At 40.4% G+C, this 24,808-nt stretch overlaps 1 protein-coding gene and 1 non-coding gene across 4 annotated transcripts in view; one reads left to right on the plus strand and one right to left on the minus strand.

Moving 5' to 3' along the window:
• The window catches only part of Eip63E (cyclin dependent kinase Eip63E), a 292,468-nt gene that overhangs the window by 239,757 nt on the left and 27,903 nt on the right, over positions 1–24,808 (minus strand). Inside the window, exon 1 of one of the 3 annotated variants that reach the window (XM_072299767.1) lies at positions 6,641–7,183. The exons of the other annotated variants lie outside the window; for them this stretch is intronic. The gene's annotated coding sequence lies outside the window, so the exon portion shown is untranslated. Of the gene's footprint in view, positions 1–6,640; positions 7,184–24,808 lie in introns of those variants that run through there. 3 annotated transcript variants of the gene reach the window in all.
• On the plus strand, positions 14,090–14,162 carry TRNAK-UUU (transfer RNA lysine (anticodon UUU)). The gene has a single exon. It is a non-coding gene; the product is annotated as a tRNA-Lys (tRNA).

The raw sequence follows: 24,808 nt of genomic DNA on the forward strand, positions 1-24,808 counted from the left end.
AAAATAAACAAGAAAGGGTTGCTTTCAGTTCCACTTTCAGGATGTGTAATTGTGTACTAAGATTTCATTTTGAATTTTCCTGATTTTTCCTGCTGCTTGAAACAAAATTCCCTGATTTTTTGCGCTAATAAATGGACACTTGTTTGATTTAAGAAATGAACGCACCTATTCAATCTAATTTTTGAAAAATGCTTGAGACACTCAAATTTTCCTAATCTATGACCGATTTTCCTGATTTTACCTGATAACATCAAATTTTCTGACATTTTCCGGTTTTCAAGTTTTCGCTGATGGTATATAGCCCCCTTAATTCCCACGTAAAGTAACACAAAAACACAAATATTATCCTCGGTTCTACGTCGCGCCGCGGGTGACACAACATCGCGAATCCAAAATTGCGGAGGAAAAATTGGCTGGCGCCCCGGCGGAGCTTACTGATCGGCTAGGACGTCCTTGAGGTGAATCCGCGATCCACAGTGCGGTGGCGCCCGGTGCGGCATGCGGCGTTAGACGATGAGTCATGAAAGATCTACTCGGAGAGGAGAGAAGAGGTGGCCCGAGTTTCACCGGGCTGCGACCGGGAGTGGCCGACCAAGTTGCCGGGTCCGGTCAGTAATCGCCAGATTCACCCGGGTGGAACCCGGAAATCCCCCCACCTCCACCCCCGATGACTCATCTGCCACTGCCGGGTCCCGATGGACAGTTCCAGATGACTTCCGAACGATACGACAGAGGAATTGTACCGAAAAACAAAGACAGACGAAGTCGATAAAAAAAGACAAAAATTCGCGATTGTTTCAATTGACGACTGTCCTTTGGATAGAAAACACATTTTTGAAAATTTTACCTATAAATTTTCATCTTTGTTTGTCTATCAATTTTCATCATTATTGTCAATTTTCGTTCTTCTTATCAATTTATAGCAATTTTCATGAATTTGCGTGACGTTCATCGATGTTCATCAATTGTATTCATTTTATGCGTGCCTGGTACGATATTGGTTGGATTAACAGGGCTTATGCACTATCAAAGGTAGAAAGAGAAAAGGAGAAGAAGACAAAGAAGAGGAAGAAGAAATTAAAAATTGACGTGGAGCCGCTGGGAAAAGGATATTGTGAATCGAGTATAGAGCAGAAATGGACCAAGAACGAAGTGACAAAGAAAAGCTTGAAGTTCTTCTCTCCGGAAGATTCAAAGTCAGAGATAAATTTCAACGCTGGACATTCGAGAATATTATTTTCCAACCTCAAATTTTTCGCAGATAAATTGAGTGGCATTCGGTGAAGCGGTTTCATCACTAGGAAAACTTGAGTGAAATTTCTTAAGAGGAAAAGAACTATGTATGCGCCCTGTACGAGCTATAAAAAGTGTAGATAGTCTTTCAATGACTTAAATCCTGCAGGAATTTAGAAGTATTATAACATAGTTAGCAAACATACCCGGGATAGGAGCGGCACTTGAGTCATGATGTAACTCCGTCGCACACTGGGACTCAGCGATTGAACAGATGAGATAACTCTGGGTGTCGGCAGGACCGAATGGTGCGCATTCTACGATGCGGTTGTTATGTCGGGAGGAAATATATCTATCGTTTTTACTATTTACTTGATATTGCACGTTACTTTTACAAAGAGATTGTTGAAGCTTTGGACCTAATGCTATTTTCCTTTGGACTGAGCACACTTAGGTACAGGGTAAAAATGTTCAATTAGGTTGGATATAATGGTGCCCTCCGCAAATCTGATAACTATTTACGTAGATGAAACTATACAGAGTTTCATAGGAGGTAAACAAGATTTTTCGGTTTTGTGCCACCGATTTGGACGTTTTTGTGCTGAGAGGAAGTATGGTACAAATTGTGTACGAGGTCAAAAGAAACTATATACCAAGATTTAATTGCTTTCTTGAAAGATTCCTTTTATTTAATGCATTATCTGTGTCTACGATGTAAAAAATTGGACAACTTGCATTGAAAAATCCAAGGAGTAAGGGGAAGTTAAAAACGTAGAAAACTGGGGGAAGAGAAGTGGTTACAAGCGAATACTAACTGAAATTATTGATGTTATTTTAGGAGAGTGGACCTTGGCGATGAGACTCATCATTGTAACTTGTCACGAACTGTCCCTGAAGGGTACGGTCCGTACCGTACGGAACGCACTGACAAAATTTCAAGGCAGAATATTGCTTGGATATCTTGTAAAAAAATAAAACATTGGAGGAAATGAGCCAATGTCTACCTCTCGTTAATGCCGTCCGATTGTGACTGAAAATAGAGGGTAGCCATTCGCAAAGTTCGTGAGAGCAACTATTCGTACACGAAGGAGGTGAATTGCATTCTCGAAAAATTGAAGGAGAACTCACGCTATTCGACTAGATAGAACTTCGCAAAGGAAATTTTTTTCAGTTAAGTTCAAGGGGAATTTTTCAATCAAGAGTCTCTCTTTTAACTTGCAATCAGCGAAAGACATCATGACATCAAAATATCTAGTTTTGAAGAAATGTTACGGGACGAGCCCACGGTCTGTGCATCGAGGCAAATATGAGGCACCTCCGCACCTAATGTTTAAATAATTGGAGATCTCGGATTAATTTCGGCTGAGCCCAGGTATGAACAGAACGGCTCTTCGACTCAACTGCTTTGGAATTAATTACTTTTCAATTAAATTAACTGGTGTCACGGACTTTACATTCACCGAGAAGGTTGTTGGCGTCCCTTTATAAATCACTGATTAAGCCGGTTAAATCAATTACTGTTACAGTTTTTATACGCATCAAGAAAATAAAATCTTCGAGGTCTCCTGCTAACTAAACAACTAATTAATTACTGTAATTCAATAAAGACTGGAAAATGTCCAGTCTTTCGTGATTACCAAGAGGGAAGCGACACAGCGTCTCCTTTTCTGATGACTAAATCATATCATCCTTGACAAATAAACCCTGAAATAGTTGCGTATATCAGAAAAATTGTCATTCACAATGTTTCCAATTTTCAGCCTTTTTCATAAAATTCCCTGATTTACTGGACTTGATAAGATCCCCTTACATTCCATGGTACCGGGTCTTCTCCTCTCCTTCTATTCCTCCACCTCCTTAGCCCTCCTTAATCACAATGGGGCCATATGAGGCCTCCTAAAGAGATGAGCTTTTTAAGGAAGAACTGTTACAAAAACTGTTACAAAAATGAGAGCAAATCGTTATCATTACTCTCATTTTCATCCGCTTTCTGACCCTCCAAATTTTCTTTTTCTGTTTCATTACAGCTCCTTCTACCGTTCTACTGAGCCGCTTTTCATGATTTTTTCCGGTTATTAACAGGAGATAGCCCCTAGATGAGCCCGTTCCATTCAGATTTTGGAGTCATGACTCAGGTTTTCTATATAACTTCACAAAGTTGTGAATTCTCCCTTTGAACAATGTAAACATTGATTTTGTCACAGTTCGCTCTAAAATTTACCGGGCAGAATTTCATTGTTTTTGCGGCTATCGATGGAAGTCCCTAGATGAGCCACTTTATTCAATTAAGTCACGGGGTTTCAAAGCAAGCTTTGGACTCCCTAGTTACATATTATGCAGTTAATTTGCGGGAAACCATGCAACTTCTCCACTACGTGAAAATCAGAGGTCGACAATTTGCCACCGATCGTTCAGAAGATTCACCGGGCTGATTTTGATCATTTTTGCAACTACCCATAGGAGGCAGTCCCTAAAGCCCATTTTTCCAGATTAAGTCATGGAGGCTTTCAAAGCGAGCTTTGGACACCTTAGTACCATTGGACGTATTTCTGCCAAACGGAACTATGTGCTTAATGACGTGAGCCCTGTTATGCATACATTCTTATGAGTCTCAGGTTCATGTCTTAATGCACATAGTTCCGTTTGGCAGAAATACGTCCTATTATGCAGTTAATTTGCGGGAAACCATGCAACTTCTCCGCTACGTGAAAATCAGAGGTCGACAATGCAACGCGTGCTCGGGAGCGCGAGCAAAATCTCATAATTTGTCGAGGCGAGCGGTTCGCTCTCGACGTTGCCTCTCGAAGAAGCGCTCGACTGCACGTCGGCGTCGCCGTCGCGGGCAGAACCCGTCCGATTCGGATATTCCTCGTCGCGGCGCGCTTCCGAGCGACAACCCTGGCGCATCGGCAGAATCCACTTGGATCCCAAGAATGTATATTCAAAGGGGAATCTGCAATTCTGATGATGGCCGCAAACGGGACTCGAGTTGTGATTAGTGATGTAGGCGCGAGTTTCCACCGATTCCTCAACTCGTCCTACCTTCAAAGGGAGAGCATTGCACTTCGAATTCCATTTTGCAGAGATGAACCGGGAGCGCTCGAGAGCTCTGAAGATTCGTCGTTTCTCGGTGGGAAAATCGTGGCTACATTCCAACTTTCGCAAATTGTTCCTTACTTGGAGACTGTGGGGTATTCCGAATTGAAAAAGTCACCGATTTTCTTTCATCGGGCTGATTATTGAATTTGGTAGACAAAGCTATAGACAAAGAAGACAAAGGGAAAAGGGAGCGATCCTACTGGTGGAAGCAGGTGGCTACGATGGAAAAAGGTGGTAAGTAATAGACTAAACTGAGACAGCCCTCACGAGAGACCCTCCTAATTTGGTCCATCACTTTTCCTCCTGATCTTTAATAACCACCTGTTCCGACCAGCAAGGTCCCTCTATTTTCTCTTTGTCTTGTTCATCGATCGCTTTGTCTATGAATTTCATTAACCAGCCCGCTGATTACACGGAAAAATCAGAAACGTTTTGGACAGAAATTGCACTGTCTCATTTGTGTGAAAAAGTGGAATTTCTTGAGCGAATTCTGCAACCGTGGTATTGTGTGCTTCTTCGTTTGAAAAACGATGGATTGCGCCGCTGCTTTTTCTTACAGGAAATACATAAGCATTTCAACAGTTTCTAACATTCATTCCGAACATACTTAATCATTGTAGAAAATAGGACGTATCTAGGCTGAAAGGAACTATGTGCAAATTAATTACACCGAACTCGGCGATGTATACAGCAGTACGATGTATGCTACATAGTTTCTTTTGATTTCAATAATCTGCGCATAGTTCCTTTCCGCACAAGTCGGTACATTTGGACGGTACTAAAATATACGGAACTGTGTACATTGATAGCTTTGAAAAAGAAAAAGTAAATACACGTTCGCAATGGTGTAGGATGTGTAATTTATGAAAAGCACTCGAGATATGTTAACGCGTTCCTTTATCCGTTCTTAAGGTGGGATCATAAAGTACTGGCAAAACCAACCATCAACGCCGATACTCCTTACGTTTTATTATTCTCCTCGTAAATAAGTTCATTCTGTTCTACCATAGCTTCAAATGGGAGAAAATCGATAATCGATCATTTACGCCTCGCCACTGACGATATGTAAACAAAGCCGCCCGCGGGAGGAATTTGTTGTTCAGCTAATGACGCACAATGGACCACTAGACAAGGTACGAATTTCAGCATTCTGATACATGGTTCTCAACCAAAATTTCACGTAGAACACGATGCACACAACGAAAATTACCAAAATCAACTCCTTACGAAGATATTCAATGATTCTTGATGCGTGAATTCAAACCATCCGCTCATGAAAACTCAATGCTCTACGTGATTCACATCGCGCGCAAAACGTTTATCATGACAGTCTCTGCGATATAATAATCTGGCAACCTCAATCTTGACGCTGAGGCTCAGCTATAGCAAATTGCTTACAGTTTGAACAACACATGGTGGGAAATGAAAATTGCTCGATTTAGAAGATTTCTGAAACCGTTGTAGTGCGCGATTTGACTCACGTAGAGCTTTGAGTTTCTTTTGAGTGGGCAGTTCAAATTCCTTGTAACCAATGTGAAATAAAAATGTTAATATCTTCGTTAGGAGTTGGTTTCAGTCATTTTCGTTGCGCAAATCGTGTTCTGTGTGAAATTTTGAATAAGAAACATGTATCAGAATCCTTTGATTCGTACCTTGTCTAGTGGTCCATTTTACAAGGAGTATAGTGAACTCCATCTCAGAAGAGAAGAGAGTGAAATTCTCAGCTGAGAAATCAATCAAACTTTGGTTGAGGCTCCTTTCCAGTCGTTGGAAATTAAAAGTTTATCCTGTCAAAAGCTCTAACCATCTTTTGTAAGAATTGTTCTTGAAAAAACATAAAAAGAATAAAACTTCTTGAAACTTTATAAGATTTCCCGGATGATTCGCACAGATAAAGCCACTTAGAGAAAAGCACAACAGCGGCATCAAAGTAAACTTATCCTACATATTCGTTATGTGACTTAATGGACGAAGAGGTGCACAACAATAATCAAAAATAATACATTGTACTGATAAAGATATTTGTGTTCAAGTGTTACTTATAGGTTATATAAGAATTGAAACACAAGTAAAGCCAAATTTTGTGTTGATTTTCGTAGACTTTGCAGTGAATTTAGCGCAGAAAAGAGTGGAGAGACTGGGAAACCTCAAAATCAACCGAAGCCTTGGGTTATTTCGTGTATTCCGTATTGTGTATTTCCGTACTAAACTTTCGTTACTGAAAGTGTGGATGTACAACATTTTCAAAACTTTCGTGTTGAGTTTTCTCTCTGTTTACTTTGTAAAACTGTAGAGAATGTATACTCACGGGAGGTTTCTTCTTTGAAAATCAATTACAAACCGCAAATCGCTAGCATTACTTCTAACTGAGGAGAATGTTAATCGTGCTGCACAGAATGGATTCTTTATATCACTAAAAGAACAAAACACGAGTACTAATTACAGCAAAGAAAAACTCGTGTGAGCGCACCTCGACTACCGTTCGAAATTACGCAAATAAAAACTTCACAATTTCACTTGGGCTATCTTCTTCCACGACCGAAACTTTGAAAGGATCAACTTTCGGGACACTTCCGAAACCGCGCGAACCGGACCGATGCCCGCGAAAACACCCGGGGAAAAACAATGTTGCTGTAGACACGGCTGTGTGAACACTCGAGAATATTTTTCAAAAAGCGCACAGGGGAAGCGAGGGGGGTTTCGGGGAGGAGCGGGACGACTAGAAATGGGTATTTCAAATCGGGGGGCGCGTGAGACTCAGAACACGGTGCAATTCGGGGGCAACTACACGTGCTAAGATTGCGGCGGGCTCGGACGTGGCGGCGCGCAGATCACCAGGAGCTGACTGGCTCATTCTCGCTCGCGCGGGTCCAGGCGCGTCGCGAGGTCGTCGCGACTCCTAAGCATCTAAATTTTCATTGGTTCATTTGCCTTTTCTTGCCTTACCGTGAGTTATGAATTTTTTTGTGACGCAAGATCGAGGATTTTATGCTAATTTCCTATATTAGATCACTCACGTGCCAGGCATTGGCGATTCTTGCATGTTGGCATCAATGCTCTTTCTCAATGTAAATACACTAACGAAAATCGATTCTAGGTTAGGATTTTCGATATATATCGATTCTATCGTAGATGTGTTCATATGGATGAAAGGCAGTGTTGCCAAATTGCAAGCATGCCGTATAATGGCGCTATCCTATGCTAATCTACTTATATTGTTATTATAGATGTCCATACGATTGCGGCCCGACTTCTAGGGTTAAAATATGACTGATTCTGAATAAAATTTTCTAATTCAAGGTTTTATTCCGGCTTTGCCTTTCTATCTTCTAATTTCTGGCAAAAGAAGTGCATTCTTCAAGGCAATATTTACATTGGTTCCGCCAAAAAATACGCGACATGCAGACGACTCTGAATTTTCTGGACATGTCTGGAGGGTTCATATGGTCAATTTCGTGTAAGAACACACTCTGAAATTTTAGAATTTCTGCGGTTTACTCGCAATTTTTCGCAATTTTCTGAGCAATGAGTATTTTCGTTGGGCGAGATGAGATTCAATACTATAATTACGCTGAAAAATACGCGACATGCAGACGACTCCTGAATTTTCTGGACATGGCTGAAGGATTCAAATGGTCAATTTTAAGTAAAAGCACACTCTGAAATTTGAGAATTTCTTTGGTTCACTTGCAGTTTTCGGCAATTTTCTGAGCTATGAATATTTTCGTTGGGCGAGATGAGATGCAATGCTAATTCTGCTGAAAAATACGTGACATATATTCCCATATATTACCCACAGATAAATCATCATTTTTCAAATTTTTTGAATTGTAAACTGAAAAATGTTGAACAGCCGCGGAGAAGGGGGCCTGCGCGCCGCCCGCCCCTCGCACACCGGGTCACCGACACGGCCTTTCCGGGAAAACCTCGAGTACCTTTATAGGGAGAGTATCGCTAATTTTGAGGTTAGCAGGGAATCTATTTTTTTTTTCAATTTGGGAAATCCTGATTTTTCTTGGTTTCTTACTGCTAAATCCTGGTTTCATGGTTTTTTCCAAATCCTGATTCTTTGAATTAGAAGAATCAGAAAAATTAAAATTTCTGCATTAGCGTATGCGAAAGCAGATCTCTAGAATTAAGTTCTATGGATTGAAAAGAAATCCTGATTTTACGACCGATTTTTCCTCAAATTCTGATATAATCGGGATTGAATCCTGATTGACTTCAAATCCTGACAGAATCGGGAAAATCGAGAAAATCCTGGTGCTAGACACCCTGGTTAGATGGTGGAGCTCTTAGGGCCCAAAAGGGCAGCCAATATATGAATTCAAATTATCCAGAGTGGTATATTCTTACATTGGTTACGATCCGTCATTGGTAAAGCAAGTATTAGACTTATAGCTTTTGCATAAATTTACTCACTTTTGCGGAAGAACGCTAATTTATAAAAAATCTTGGCCATTTTGGTTTGATATTGGTTTGATATTTGAAGATAGGCGGTGACATGTTTAATCTTTCTCACGAGTTTTCAAGCGAAGAAAATTCGCAACCTCGTTAAATTTCAGGCGCGAGCCACTAGGATCGAACCTAGATGAGAGTGGTGATAGTCGAAGCCACTTGCAAGTCGAAACCTCTGAGTGACGCACAGAGGAACAAGAGTGTATTAGTTCCTCAGGACACTTCTTCATCCCCATACCTCGAAGTAACCTACAATACCGGTCCATTTAGCCCAAAATTTAGTCGATCATAAAACTCCTTTTGGTTGATTTGATCAAAAAAAGTAACCATGAACACGGGAATTTTTAACTATTCCCATTTTCCTGCATGTAGATAAATAGAGGAACTGAATCAAATTATAAGCGGGGAACCATGGTGTCTAAAAACTTAGAGACAGGAAAGCCCCGACTTTTCCGAGTTTTCCCTAATCAAAATTATTGAAATCTTCTAACTCATCACATCAAGATTTAGCACCCAAGGGAGCTGAAAATAAATAATTTTTGGCGTTAATTTCACTGAAAATGTAAGAATTATCTCAACCTTCCTTCTTCAGGTATCAATCATTCAATCAACTAAAATTACGTTTCCTCCTTGACAATTTTTAGAGCACCGCTCAGCAAAATCTTTCCAAAAATCCACGAATATTTTCTACCACTGCCGGAAGTCCAAAGCTCAACTAAGCCTTGACATTTGCAATTATGTTGCAATGCGCAGTATGTGCCGTAAACGCTATACATTTTTAAACACTCGTAAAAAAAAGGACGGATAAGAGAATAATTAATGAAAAGACGTATTTTGAAATGATTTAGCAAGCAATGTGCAATCCGGTTGTCCCCTTCTGCCCTTTTCTACGCACTCTGTATACTATTCTATTAGCTATTTGTTCATTTCCTGACTGCTTGATAATATTTATCAATCGCTCTTGACTGTTGACAGTTAGTGCTGTTTTTTTTCTGAACTATTTATATGTATATGATAACCGGCTATTTTTTACCTTCAGATTTACCGCTTAGTTTCCCCGTTAGATTTCTTATCATATTTCCCATGATTTCGTTGTTGATGATAATAGACCCACGATAGACATTATTATAGCGGACCTTGACTAATCTCGACTGAATGACAATTATCTCATGTTTATTTGTATGGTGCGATCTGAAATACAGAATATATCCTCATATGCTGAATAGTATATCGTCTCGCCGCAGTATGTTTTGCTAGAGCGAATCTAAATGGAAGCAGCAATGCAATATTGGTTACGTCACTCGAATTGGGCAATCTTGCAGTCTCTATTTTCAGGAGTTTTTGTTTCCTCCAAAGAAAGAAAAAAAAAAAAAAAAAAAAAAAAAAAAACTATTTTTCTTTCTCGGAAAGAGATAACTTAGTGTGTATAACTTTTTTGAGACTGGGATCTAAAGCAATAGCTTGACCGAGAATTCACAATAAAATTAATCCAATAAAATTAGTACTGTGAAATTGCGCGAAATGATAATTCTTATAACTTGGCAACAATGTATTTCCTCCCTTTGAATCCCATGTAAATAATAATCGATTCTAGGTGCAAAAGCGAGCTTCATTAAAAATCGATAGTTCGTTAGGCCCCTTTTTTAAGACACCGATCAAGGGCAGTATATCGTAAGAAGTACCCGATGGACAAAAATGAGAGAAGAAAAAGGGATTTGCAAATCGTAGAAAACAGTTTAGTTAAACGAGATCAAAATATTGAAAAGAATTACACCAAAATATCGGAATTTTTCTCAATGAAGAAATATTTACAGCTTTAGTCGTGCGAATACTGTAATATCTGAAACTAGAGCAACTAAATAAGCCAATCTGTATTTCCTCTAGAGCGTGAAATCGAGGCTTATCTACTGAACGCAGGACACAACTTGGGTCATGCGAGGAATCGTAAGCTTTAATCCGCAGCTAATTTCATAGCAAGTTGAGTAGGATTTAGGCCTGAATCCACCTCTCAACCCTCCAGTGCGTAATTTCAAAACAAACCAAGACCCTCGACCCTGATTCGGCCATTTCAATTTATTTTGGGAAGTTGGTTTTGAGTCCAAGTTTTGGAACCCACATCAAAACGATTGTACCGGCTTAAGTTCTATTTGATCTCTCATCTTGAGGGTGGGGTCACTCAGGAATGAAAATCGCTTGTCTGGTGATTCAGGAAATTGATGAAACCAAGGAAACGGGAAAAATCCACACTGAGTTATTTGGAAATACATCTATTTGTTGAGGTTCAAGATTATAAACATATCGCCGGTGAAACTACAAGAAAGTTCAGATCCTTTGCGGTGATTTAAAATGTCCTGTTGTAAAAGGAGGACAAACCAAAGATATTGTTTGAAATTATTAAAGAATATTCTGTGTGCAGCTAAAAAAATTAAGGAATTTTTAAAGAAATATATTTTCCTAGTTCAAAAAATCATAAAATATGACAGGGAATCTGCAACGTCACAATCCGAGATACGCATTCTTGCAGTTCTCAAGGCCAAGGTAAAAAAAAATTTCTGCAGGAAGAATCGAGTAAAAGTTACTGTTAAAGTTATACTGTTACTATTACTGTTAAAGTTAAAGTTACACGTTAAAGTTATTTCACGTTTCATACGTTGACGCATTTGGCGCCTTAGCGGTGCTAAATTATAAAGTTTGGAACTTATCTCAAGGTTAATGGCAAAATACTTTTTTGTATGGAGAATCAAGTAAAGGTTACTGGACGTTTCGATGCGATGGTCATCAAAATCACGAAGATTACAACGCAAGTCTTTCGTCCGTCGGACAGCAAGTTAAACTAAAATGCGTGATACAACTATATCAACTCCTGAGCCGCTCAAATTGCATCCGATTAAGTTGAAGGCGAACTTGATTTTTCAATCACGTTTTGTACGTTAGCGCATAGAGCGCCTTAGCGGTAGATTCTTTTCTGGTTAGCGGAAGAAAAATTCCTCGGTTTTAGGCAGACCTAATTCAGCCCATTTACTAAGTCTGCCTGATGTAGTATCATTTTTCCTAGGCTGATCTCTAGCTCCGCCCACCCGGCGGGGTCAGCGGGACGACCTACATGCGCCTATGGTCACATGCTTGGTATTGGGCGCTCAGTTTTTAAAGTCCCAACGAGTTCGATTATGGAATGGAGAATTTGCAAGGGTCTGAAATTTGATGAATTTCCTGTTTAAGTGGAATCCTCTGAGTGAACTGAACACGAAGATACCCTTGGTTCATAAATTGAGCGATTATTAGAGGAGATATGACAAAATAACCAATTCTGCTAAAATACATGTGTTTAAATGGGAAATGCCGCCAGATGACGTCACAAGGCGGCGCATTTTCTCACTTTTAAATCAATTTTTCTCCAATTTCCCATGTCAGAAAAAAATTATGAAAAATATTGCGAACTCAGCTCATTAGGCACTTTCAGATGAAGCAATAAAAAAATTGCGTGCAAATTCTCCATTACCTCAAATTTAGCCTCCGCGAAACTCTATTTTAGCCAAATTCATCCCCTAAATAAATAGGCTCCTTCTACAAAAGAGGATATACGGATATGTCTGAAAAACATGTGTTCTGTTATGTATGGCTTCTCATAAAAAAAAATAATAATTCAATTTTTTTTAAAAAAGTGAAACAATTACAAATGGAAAAGATAAAAAATTTAAAAAGAAATTGTTGAAATAAAAAAGAAAAAAATTGAAAAATGACAAAAATAAAAAAATTAAGATTTAAAAACAAAAAAAATAATCGGAGACATAATCGGGCTTCTCATGAAAAGAAAGATAAAAAAAGAAACAATAAGAAGGGACAAAATAAAAACATTTAAAATGAGATTGTTAAAATAAAAATAATAAAATTTAAACATGACAAAAATAAAAAAAATTGAGATTTTAAAAAAAAATTAAAAATTAAAAATAAAATAATCGGAGAACTTTCATAGAAACGATGACGCCGCACCGCCTACTTCGGCTGTCGATGAGACAAAGCTACATGCTGAGAGCAGCTAAACGCAGACGCGGGGCAGATTCAAATTAAAGGCTTTGAATTGAGGACAAGTCAGACAAGCAATGGTTGATGAAACACTCTCGCGAATCAACATTGCGAGACAAACGCGTCATTATGGTTGCATCTTGCGTACAATAATTCGACTAATTGAATGTTGGTCCCTTTTCTCCCGGGCTCTTTCCGTGTTTGTCCCTTCCGTCCCGCCCGACAAAACCCCTCAGGTAGATAGATTTGGGTCAATTTTTACGACGCGGACTGCGAGTACTCATTAAAACCATCGCATCTCGATCGCTGGGAAGACAAACGTGAACATTATTAACATGAAAACACGACCACTTACACTAAAAACCCGGAAGACTTGCAATACACGGCTTTGAAACCCATCAAATTTCTGATGAAAACTGTAAAACTGAACGACTCATTTTCGCATTGGAAATCAGAAGATACACGGAAAAAATATTAATATCGGCGTGAGTGTGTTGATTACAGTTAAAATCAAATCAAAATTTTGATTTTGACTACATGATGCAGTTTTTTCTGAGGTATTGGCCATGAATTTTTTTTATGGATTCTCCCATACTAGTGAGTAACTCATTTGAAAAGAGTTTATTACCCACACCCAACTCTCCTCAAATGAGTTACTCACTAGTATGGGAAAATCCACACAAAAAATTTCACGGCTGATACATCAGAAAAAACTGCATTCTTAAAATCAAACATGCTAGATAGTGCATCGCGCCTGAATGTATTACTGCATTCATTGATTTTGAAGGCGCTTCTTCCGTTCAAAGGCGAGAAGGGGCCGTCCATAAATTACGTCACCCGTTTTTCCGACTTTTTGACCTATTTTTCCCCTTTGTCACCTACATGACACTCAACTCCATAAACCCCCCCTTCCCCTTTAGATGCGTGACGAGATTAATGAACGGCCCAAAATATATCGAGCCGCTTGAATAATCGATTAAACGCGAGCGCACGGCCCTGCCTCTTCGACTACGATCCCACGGAAAGCACGTGAAGCGAGTCGCCAATTTAGAGGCGACAGAAAAGATAGCAGGAATCTGTGGCGCAGTTGACTCCACGTCGGAAGCCTCCTGTGGAAACGTGGCTCTTGCCAGCCGCGTGAGAAAATCATCGTCATGGAATAGCGTCAAACACACACATAGACATGTCTCGTCTGGGACTCGAGCGCTCTTGCGTAACACATCGACAAGCAGGGCGAAAAGTCCAAATTATGGTCTTCCAACTCCCATCGTCAGCAGCCCGGATAGCTCAGTCGGTAGAGCATTAGGCTTTTAACCTAAGGGTCCTGGGTTCAAGTCCCAGTTCGGGCGCTAACATTTTACAGAGGTCGAATGTTCACAGCAATGCTGAGGATCTAATTGCGAGAAGTAGGGCTAGCGTTGGACAGATATGTTGGAGAATTGAACACTCGTAATGTAAAATGCTGAGAAGGCTCAGAAAATTTTTTCTCCTCAAACTTCAGTAAATATTGAATATTTGATGCCCCCCGCAAAAAAATGGAAAAACCTGCTTGAGTATGTGAAGCAAATATATGGGACTTTACAAAATTAGTGTGTGACGTTTCTAATGTATTTGACGTCATATTCCAATTTTTTCGGTATACAGAGCTCAAAATTGTTCTTTAAGCGTCAAAGGTTTTAAAAATTCCGCCCCTCCTTAAACCTTCCTTGATGAGGCGCCGGTCTCGCCCCTAACACTAAAAATTTAGTTTTACCGATGAAAAGGGAGGGGGGGGGGGGGGGCTCTACAGAAAAGACTTAAGTAAGTTGTGGGCAGCCCTCCGAGAAGTTAGAGGGAACCACTTCAAGCCGTAAAGTAACATGAGCGAGGCTGCCGAATCGTGCCAGGAATGGTTCAATTTTCGGGTCGTTACTCGAGTGGCAGAGGTGAGGCGTAGGCCATCGACCAGTGGCGTGGCGTGAATTGCGATCTATCGATTGTTCTGCCATTTAAACCTATGGTAAAGAATCGATTATTAAGGTGTTCGCTGCGAACACTCTATTTATCGATCCTTTTCCATAGGTTTAAATGGCAAAACAAGCGATATATCGCAAAGCACGCCACGCCACTGCCATCGACTATCGATACTTTCCCATTTGAAGCTATGGCGAAGAATCGTTATTAATTTATACGCTTACAATCGATAATTTACCATGGGTTTAAATGGCAGATTAATCGAAAAATCACAGAGCAGAGTGGCCGAGGGTGTTAGACATGAGCGGCAGCCGAGGTTTTGCACGAGTACAAAGGATCCTTTGAGGACGTATCAGACGTGTCGTCCGCTGCACACTGCGCGTTTGTTCGAGTGCTATAGTGGGGTCAGGGTCACCGATGACAATGAACGAAAATCGATGCCTTAAAAAGAGGAAATTTGAAACTTGCCGGCGACAGCATGCAGCTAGAAAAGTAAAAGGCGCGAGAGAATAGACTGCTGCCACGTGAGAGAGAAAAAAGTGTTCAGAAATTCCTTAATATGTGACTGCCCGAGGTCCCGAGGATAAAAGAAACCTTAGTCCACGAAGAAAAAATTGTACACGTTCGGGCCCGAAAAAGTTGGTGATGGAGTCCTTCATGTAAGATCCAACATAGAGAAATATATTAAATAAAATCAACGTGTTCTGAGTAAAATTTTGAGGAGAGTTCGTGTTCTGTAATAATTAATTTCTTATTCTGTCTACTGATCCATTATTGGGCGACTTGGCACAATATACTGCCGTACCATAGAAAAATGGGGGAAAAACAATTGCATGTTGCTCTATTTCCCACAGTAAAGTTAAGCATACTTTTCCTTGAAATTTTCCGATACCTTGGATCGAATTACGAAGTATATTCTTTGCAAGAGAAAAATAGGTGCACAAATTTCTCATGAAATTCGTATCTATCAAAGGAAAGTTGACAACTTTGGAGGACTGAACTTTTTCCGGAACCGGAGTGGCGTGTGCTGTGGTCGGTGCGATGCGATCGCGGTGGAAGTCGGAAATTTTTAACGTATCGATACATCGATGGGTCAATACATTCGATATCTCGGTTTTGGGCAGCGCGAAAGGAGCTGAATCACGGCGCGAAGACTTAAGTTGCGTGAAATTAAATTGTTCAGAACGGATAATGAGTGCGGGAGGAATGCGACGAAGGGGTGCGACTCGATGAAAATACAACTTGGCTATGGGGAGGGGGAGGATCGGCGTTTCTTCGCGGATAAGCGGGGTTGAGGATCGCAAAGGGAGGGGGGAGGCTGGATCTGCATTATGATTAAGAGATAATTTACGTTGCGATTATGAGGAATAAATAATGTATACAATATTACAGAGTTATCGAAGTTACACTTTCAGGCGCTTCTCTTCCGCGTTCACCATATACGAATCAGTTGTTTTCGAAAGGGAAGAAGTCCATTTTTGCATGAGCCTTGGCTTGCATAAAGGGACATGATAACTAAGACTCATCGAAGAATGGACCTATTTCCTTTTGAAAACAACTGATTCATACACGAAGATTCTCGTCTAATCCTCCTCGCACTGGTGAGTGTACACAGTTTTGGTTGGATTTCAAGTCGGAGTCGTTGAGTTGGAAAAAAAAACAAAATTAACAATTTTTAGTCGTCTGCGAGAATAAGATTTTAGTCTATGGAAGCAAAATTTACTATCAGGGGGGCGTTTTTTTTATGGAGTTGAGTCAAAAAGCGCAAGGGCGCAGCGAAAAATAATAGGGGCTCAAAACAAAATACTTGGTTTAAGAACTCATACGAGCTCAGTAGAGGATGTGTTGAGATTTTCCGCTCTATGCTGAACTTTTAACGCGCACGTTGGCTAAAAAACTCCAACATACTAATTATTTTTTTGTGTACGGTTTCATTAATTTTCGTGAGAATTGAGCGGAAAAATCTGCAATACAGTCTACGAGTTCATGGTTTGAACGTGGCCGAATAGAAATTTCGCCTGATTTTTCTCGAAACCTTTTCGAAACTGCCAATTTCAGACCGACACAGTTCCTGTCGGTTTGACATTTTTGCGCGTTTTCTTGTCAAGATATTCCTGGAAGACTCCCTTGTAATCCATTATTAATAACTGTTTTGAAATTTCATGGACTAAGGTAGCTTTTCCGTGGTCGAAAACACTCTTATCATTTTTTTGACGGTTCGTCGTGGAGAAAATCGCGAATGTGAAAGAGACGTTTAAAAGGTAGGTCGCGGCTGCGAAGGCAGGCTGATGAGTTGAGGGGGACATCAGCGAGGAAGGGACCGAGACCCCACGAAGCAATTTCCACGACCACTTAACGAAATTTATACACTTTCACGATCGGTGTTGATGACACGGGCGGGATCGGGGTGCAGGGAGGGGGGGGGGTTCAAAATCGAACCCTTTGAAAGTTTCCGGTATTCCAGTTCCAGGGAGAGGGGAACGTGGGCGCGAGGGGAGGGTAAATGAGGGCTCACATCCACCGTTCCAGGGTTTCAAATTGTTTCAGTAGATTGGTCTTTTGAAAGATGCATCAAACAGCTTTCCAGCATCGTATTTAGTTCTCCGCTGCTTTTCCGGCACAGTGGAAAGTAACTGCTGACCGCCGGAAATTCTACGAGGGCTAGGAGGGATCGGATAAATAAGAACATGGAAGAGGCAGTGTTTTGCAAAGTGAAATTTACAAAAATTAAAAATTAAAAAGAGAGTAAGGGTAGTTTTGAGCTCCTCTAGAAGCATATTCTCTCTTTCCACAAATCTGCCCAAAAAATAGCTCAAATTTTGTTTTTCAAAAGTTTATGGAGCGCTCCACATTTTTCTCTATACTATGTTTTTGTCATTTTTCACTTTCGTCGATTATTTTATAACTGAAGATAAGACATTTGTAGAGTTGTAACTTGCATAAATGCTTATTAAGAACAGAGAACACTACATTACTGCATATTATTTTAAGCGCTGAAACCCTTTTGACCAACTTGCAAACTGTTTGCATTTTGTGACCGACTAAAGATTGGTAAGAACAGTTCCAAGAGCTTCTGCCTCAACTTTCCTTTTCATTTTCATCTCCGCATTTTGGTCTCTTTGCTGTAAACGCACGGAGTCGCACCCTCAATGCTGATCATGGTATGTTGTTCGATTTTTGTGCGCCTATTTCAATTTCAGTTAAGCCTAATTTTAATTGACTTTTGGCCGATTTTTTCCCGGATCGATCCGATGTGCGTCGCTATACTTCTGCTCCGGTAGAGCGTTCTTTTGTTGAACCCCTAGCCTCAACCCCCGGACCCTTGCGAACTTTAATCGATTTTGTTTTTTGAGTTCTAAAGCGATATCGTTTTCTCTCTGCCCCGATAATAGCTTTTTTCCTCCTTTTTTTTTAAATTATGAAAAGTTTTGACGCCTTTGTGCTCTGTAATGATTCTCTTCACGAAGACGCATAATTAAAATTGTTTTATTCAAAACCGAGCGAACTACTTCATCATTCGAAAAATCTTAGGCGCAGCCTCGGATAATAACATCCGCTTTCGAGTTTCGTGGAGAAATCGGTTTTTTGATGGGTCTATGATCGGGCAGGGCGTCTATTTTTTTTTTTGTCATTTTGGGAAATTCAGATGAATTCTTGATTTTTCCTGATTTTTGACTGCTAAATCCAGATTTTATAATTTTTCCAAATCCTGATTTTTTGCGGAGAAAAATTAACGGACAGATAACGGATAATCAACGGAAAATGAGCGGACGGCCGGTTTTTCCTCAAATCCTGATGAAATCGAGATTAAATCCTGATTGAACTCAAATCCTGATAGAACCGGGAAAATCGGAAAAATCCTGATGCTAGACACCCTGTCGGGATACTGTAATCCATGCTGACTTTGCGTCTTGGATCATCTTTTTTATTTACCTTCATTTTCGAGGAAGAATATCTAACGTCTACTTTTAGGCTTTGATAGAGAATCCATCGAAAAGCGACCCAAATTCTGCGATTTCTTCTGTCATGTATGCATCTCTATTAGGTTTTTTGTTTCTTTATTTATTTTTTTTATTTTATTTTTTAGTTGCATCCAAAAATTGTTAACTGTTTTATCGATAGAAAAAAATTTCTGGTATACCTCCAAGAAAGTTTTGCGGACAGCATAGTTAGGGAATCGATCATTATCGAGTTTGCTGCGGGTGCCTCGGGTAATCGGTTCATTTCCAAGGGTTTAAGTGACAGCTTAATCGATAAATCGCAAAGCACGCCACGCCACTGTCCGTGTAAATGGAGGGTGAGAATTTGCATTTCAATCAAACAATTTTGAGCCCTGAACTAGACTGATTAAAACTTCGAATGGCTTTTCCTCTAAATCTAATTTTTCAGTGGTTATCTTAAAAGCGTCATAATTTCGATTCGGTTTTACAAGAATTCGAAGGGTTTTTTGGTTTCAAAATTTTCTTGCCCTGACTTTTATTGGTGCTCCAGGTTTTCCAGCCCTGAAGACATCTTCCAGACAACTAATAATTCTTGGACAGGAGATCAAATGCGTCCTCGGAGAAAAGAGAAAGGGGTGAAAAAGCGATGATCAAAACTGAACGAGCTGTTTCTCAAAGGAAGCAAGTCCATTTTCAGATGAGCCCTGAAACACTAGCAACCCCTAGTAGCCCAAGGTTCACTTGAAAAGAGACACATTCTCTTTTAGGAACAACTCGTTGGTACGCTAATGTGTGGCGCGAAATGAGAGACAGGATGCGAAAAGGATACGACCACGGGCGGAGGGGGGGTGTATGGAAGGGAACTTTTTAGGGGAGCACCGAGCTGTCTAGGAGGTGGGTGGGAGCGGGGGCGATGAAAAGGGGTGGTAGGAGGGGAACAATTAGGGAAGAGAAATTGCCGCAGCGTCTACCTTCCACGTGAAAAGATCATCAACAATTAATTACGTTTTCCTCATTAATAAGTTCGACTGTTTCTTCCCTTATTCCATCGACCCTCTCACCGAGGCCGCCGCGAGTGGAAGCGGGATGATACTGCACCGCTTTTAAAAGGAATAAAATGAGTCAATATCGAGGATCGATTTCAATGAACTACTGAAATTCAACTTTACAGCGCGAGAGACTCGCGCCGACATGACAGAGAGAGTACTCCTCACGGTTGATTAAAAGCCGCCCGCCCACAGGAAAAGGACCTCGGCACACAAAAACTCAAAATTTGATCGATCACACTCAAGGAGGGATGCATAAATCCTAGGATCGCGACAAACGCGAAGCACTTTCACGAGATTAAAGAAAAAAACAACTTAGCGCTGAGCCATAAAACTTGAGGTAAAATGACGCCAACTACGGACGGTAGTGCTCTGCCGCGTTAAAGAAAAACGCCGTATGAACCCTCAGGCGTTGCCAAATTTTCTTTCATAAAACGCGAATTTCCTGGTAAACTTACGACTATTTTCCTCCCAATTTTTCAGATAATATTGTTCGATCGCAAAATCACCTAAAGATTCTGAAAATTGAAAGGAAAAATATTCATAACTTTCCTCAAAAATAATCATTTTATCGAAGTAAAGTTGGCAACTCTCGAATGTTCATACGGCGTTCATCCTTAGCACGGCAGTGGTGAGCCCTACACTGCCGTGCTGAGGAAGAACGCCGTGAGAATATTCCTTGCCAAATGTTCTTCAATAAAATGTTTATTTTTGAGGAAAGTTATGACTATTTTCCCCTTAAATTTTCAGGAAATTTAGGTGAATTTGCGGGCAACATTATCTGAAAAATTGGGAGAAAAATATTCATAGATATACCAGGAAATTCGTGTTTTAGCGATCGAAATGTGGCAACGCCTGAGGGTTCATACGGCATTTTTCCTTAAAACGGCAGTACAGCTTCAGGGACCAGCCCTTCTGCCTGTAGTTAGCGTTATTTTACCTCGAGTGTTATGGCTCAGCGCTAGGCTGTTTTTTTGCGTGATAGTGATTTTTTTTCTATTTTAATACTTTATTAACGGCTGATGGGTGTGGAGAAGGACATCGTGCACGATATCAGGTCCAAGCAGTTGGTCTGGTATGGACAAGTGCGAAGGATGGCAGATGATCGGTTGCCCAAGCAGGTCTTCGATTGGGTTCCTCCCGGAAGGCGACGGCGTGGACGTCCTGTGAAAGGTTGGCGACAAGGGGTGGAGGAGGAGATCAGAAGGTGCCAATTGCCTGATGATCTCTGGGAGGATAGGGGGCAATGGCGATTGGGCGTCGCAGAGCGCGAGGCAGCGCTATAAAAGCGGCTTTATGTATGTATTAACGGCTTCAAAAGATCTCTTTTACCAGGGACGATGACTATAAACAAAAAACAAAAAACAAAAAAGAAAACAAGGAAGAGAAACTGTCGGCTCTATTATTCATGCGAGCGTTTCAACTCCCTTTTTCCTAAATAACCCTGTTTTTCCAAGCCGCGACCCAGCGTATCAATTAAACGCGGAAACAGAGTCGGAGCAGGGATCAGTGAAATCGTATCCGCGGATTATAGACATCGGTGCAGTTTTTCAGCCCGAGTTTGTATTTCAAAGCTTGGCGTGCGGCTCGGATTAATCCTCTCCATTAGTGTGTCTTGCTTCGCGATGCGATGAATCGATTGCTCTGCCATTTAAACCCATGGAAAAGGATCGATTTTTGGAGTGTTCGCAGACAACACCTTGATAATCGATTCTTTGCCATAGCTTCAAATGGAGAGATATCGATAATCGATCATTCACGCCTCACTACCGTACCTCTCCGTCGTGTTGGCGTTGTGAAAGGACGAAACAGCGTAAGTAAAAGGACTTTTATAGTTATGTTGTGCGCTTTTCTCTCGCGATGCTCCCCTCGTCGAATCCGTAAGGATGCATCGCAGGTAAAACAAACACAGGCTCGGATGACGGTGCGCGGGATTGTCGGGAAAGAACACTCCCGCGCTAAGGAAAACTGTCGTACGAACATTCGAATGTTGCCATACGTCCTTGCGATTAAATATAAATACTGATTCTTCTGAAAACAAGACAAAAAACATTGAATATGTGACCCGGATATTATACGGAGTGTCTAGTTTTTTTTTTTTCACTTTGGGAAATCCTGATTTTTCCTGATTTTTGACTCCTAAATCCTGATTTCATAATTTTTCCAAATCCTGATCCAATCCCGAGTTTTTGCGGAGAAAAATTTCTGCATTAACGTATGCGAAAGCAGAACTCTAGAGTCAAGGATTAAAAACAACTCCTGATTTTACGACCGATTTTTCTTCAAATCCTGATGGAATCGGGATTAAATCCTGATTGACCTCTAATCCTGATAGATTCGGGAAAACCGTTAAAATCCTGATGCTAAACACTCTGTTATAGTGACAATATGGGAGAATAGCGTGGCTTCATACAATTCTCCGGGGAAATCGAGGCCAAAAAATCCAAAAATTGTAATTTGTTACAAAATGGGGTGAATATAGACCCAAACCGGTGCAGATCCTTTGGCGTGATCCCCGCTTAGTGTTTCGATGCATCTGCCTCGGCTGCAGAACTGTCTTTGCCTAATGGTCCTTGTCCTTCACTAAAACTCATTAGAGTTAATTTTGTGACCCGCGGATAATAATTTTAGGACTAGGACTTTTCGGCTTTGATTTCCCCGCAGAACAGGGTATACATCCAGCCCTTTTTCATCTAACCTCTTATTTTCAAGGAACGTTACGATAGGTGATCAGGGGGGTGATCTATGGGAGGATAGGGGGCAATGGCGATTGGGTGTCGCAGAGCGCGCTAGTGCGCTGTGAAAGTGGCTGTAATGTATGAAAATAGATCTCCGGAATTTTTGGAGACTCTCGACTAGAATGCGAATAAAATTAGCTGAAAAATTGGCAGATATATTCAAATACATTTTAATGCCAATTTGCCTAGCTTTCATAGAACATGGTGAAATGATTAAAAAAATAATCGATAAATATCGATGTATGAGGCCTTGTATGTAACAATGGCGGAAAAGAAAAATTACCTTTTCGAAACACCCTTAAAAAACTGTTTTGTTCACACAAAAATGTAATATGTTTGGCTCTGACATAATTTACAGATCTCGAAGGTCACATCTCAAGTATTTTCTCAAAATTTTCTCGATGCCAAAACAGTTTTTTGAATGTACTTCGAAAAGGTAATTTTTCACATCCGCCATTGTAATATAAAAGTCCTCATATAAATATCAATAATAATCGATAATGATTGAAAAAATAATCAATTGATGATTTCTAAACATTCAAACAGGGCTCGGCTAAAAACTTACTATATCAAGGGGGATTTGACAGCGTTTGAAGGCTCATACGGCGTTCTTCCTGAGCATGAAAGAAACCGGGACGGATTCGTCTAGATTCCCGATTCAATTAGGGCCGAATTACAGTCCACGTCCACGTTCTTCGGCTAATGGATCGATTTGACTTCGACGTGACCCTCCGAAACCTATTATTCTGCTCTCGGCTCCGGGCTTCCGACCGTCAAAATAAATCATGGAACAGGACGGAAATGACATTTCAGCTCAACCTGAAATTTCACCAAATCCCAGAGGAACCCGCTCAAAGTTTCGGGGGAGAGAAATCCCATGCATGACATACCTGAAACTATGGGCTTACTGGAAAAAAAAAATTGCTTGGATCTAGAGTCCAGACTCTTAAAAACATCGACAAGAAAAAATACTCTTAATTTAATCGGACTTTTTGCTTGGATCAAAAAGAAATCCACCTAAATCAAGAGGCTCGGCGCTTTGATTCAAGGAAAAATTGGATTGAATCAAGGGTATTTTTTCTTGTCAATGTTATTAAGAGTCTGGACTCTAGATCCAAGCGAATTTTTTTTTCAGTGCTCATGCAAAGATACAGCACATCAACTGGAATTGTTACCATGGTAATCTCCACAAAAATTTCAGGTTTGCCAAACCCTTACTATGGGCCTTGTCTCCACGATACAATTTCATGGGATTTGTCCCCACGTTCAAATCGCATAAATGAAACTAGTGGGATATTTCCCAGTTATCGACTCCAAGGGACGGGGTTTCTGCGACAAAATTGGCGCGGGAGATTAAATTAGTAAAAATCTAGTGTTTAACCGGGATTACGATAATGATTGAACACGATTAACAATGAGACAAAAATATTTTACTTAGACAAACACGAACAATCGAGCAAACAATAAAATATCACACTATTCGCTTTCACTTCTTCTTCCTCTCTCAGTTGGTCTTAGGAATACAAGGACCACACTTGGTACCGGGGAAAATATTGATTGACTAAATATTTTTCCCGGCTTCGTCAGCGGGATTTTTCCCTAGAACAAACAGGGCGTCTGGTTTTTCTACATGTTGGGAAATACTGATGGAATCCTGATTTTGCCTGAGTTTTGACCGCTAAATCCTGATTTAATAATTTTCCGAATCTTGAGTTTTTGCAGGAAAAAATTAAAATGTTTACATCTCAAAGCAGAACTCAAGAATTAAGTTCTGAGACGAATGTAACTTAAAAATAGCTCGATAAAAAATTCCGATTGGACGGCCGACTTTTCTCAAATTCTGATGAAATCGGGATCAAATCTTGATTGACTTCAAATCCTGATAGACCCAAAAGTGCTCGTAAAATGTAATAGTTCAAAAAAAAATTGTAAAAAGTTCAACTTTATGGACTGATCATTCTATTGTAAATATCACGTCATGTATTTTGCAAAATGAATAAAAAAAAAACAAATTTAAAAAAAAATCCTGATAGAATCGGGAAAATCCTGATGCTCAACACCCTGACAAATCTCGTGAAAGGCCCGTGGAGACGAGGCATTGGGAATCCTGAATATTCGTAGCTTTTCCCAAAAATAAATATTATATGTATATATTCAGGGTGACTCGGCAGCTTCCGGATACTCATAGGGCGTTTTTCTTTGGCACAGCTTTTATTGCACCCGGTGACGGTAACGGGACCACTTGAAAACTTTTAAAGTGCCCCTCCACGCTAAGCGTTTCAGGGACCTTGCCGCCCTTCCGTTCCATCGAGAGACG

The sequence above is a fragment of the Bemisia tabaci genome, chromosome 1 (assembly GCF_918797505.1).
Source record: "Bemisia tabaci chromosome 1, PGI_BMITA_v3".
Classification (NCBI taxonomy): Eukaryota; Metazoa; Arthropoda; class Insecta; order Hemiptera; family Aleyrodidae; genus Bemisia; species Bemisia tabaci.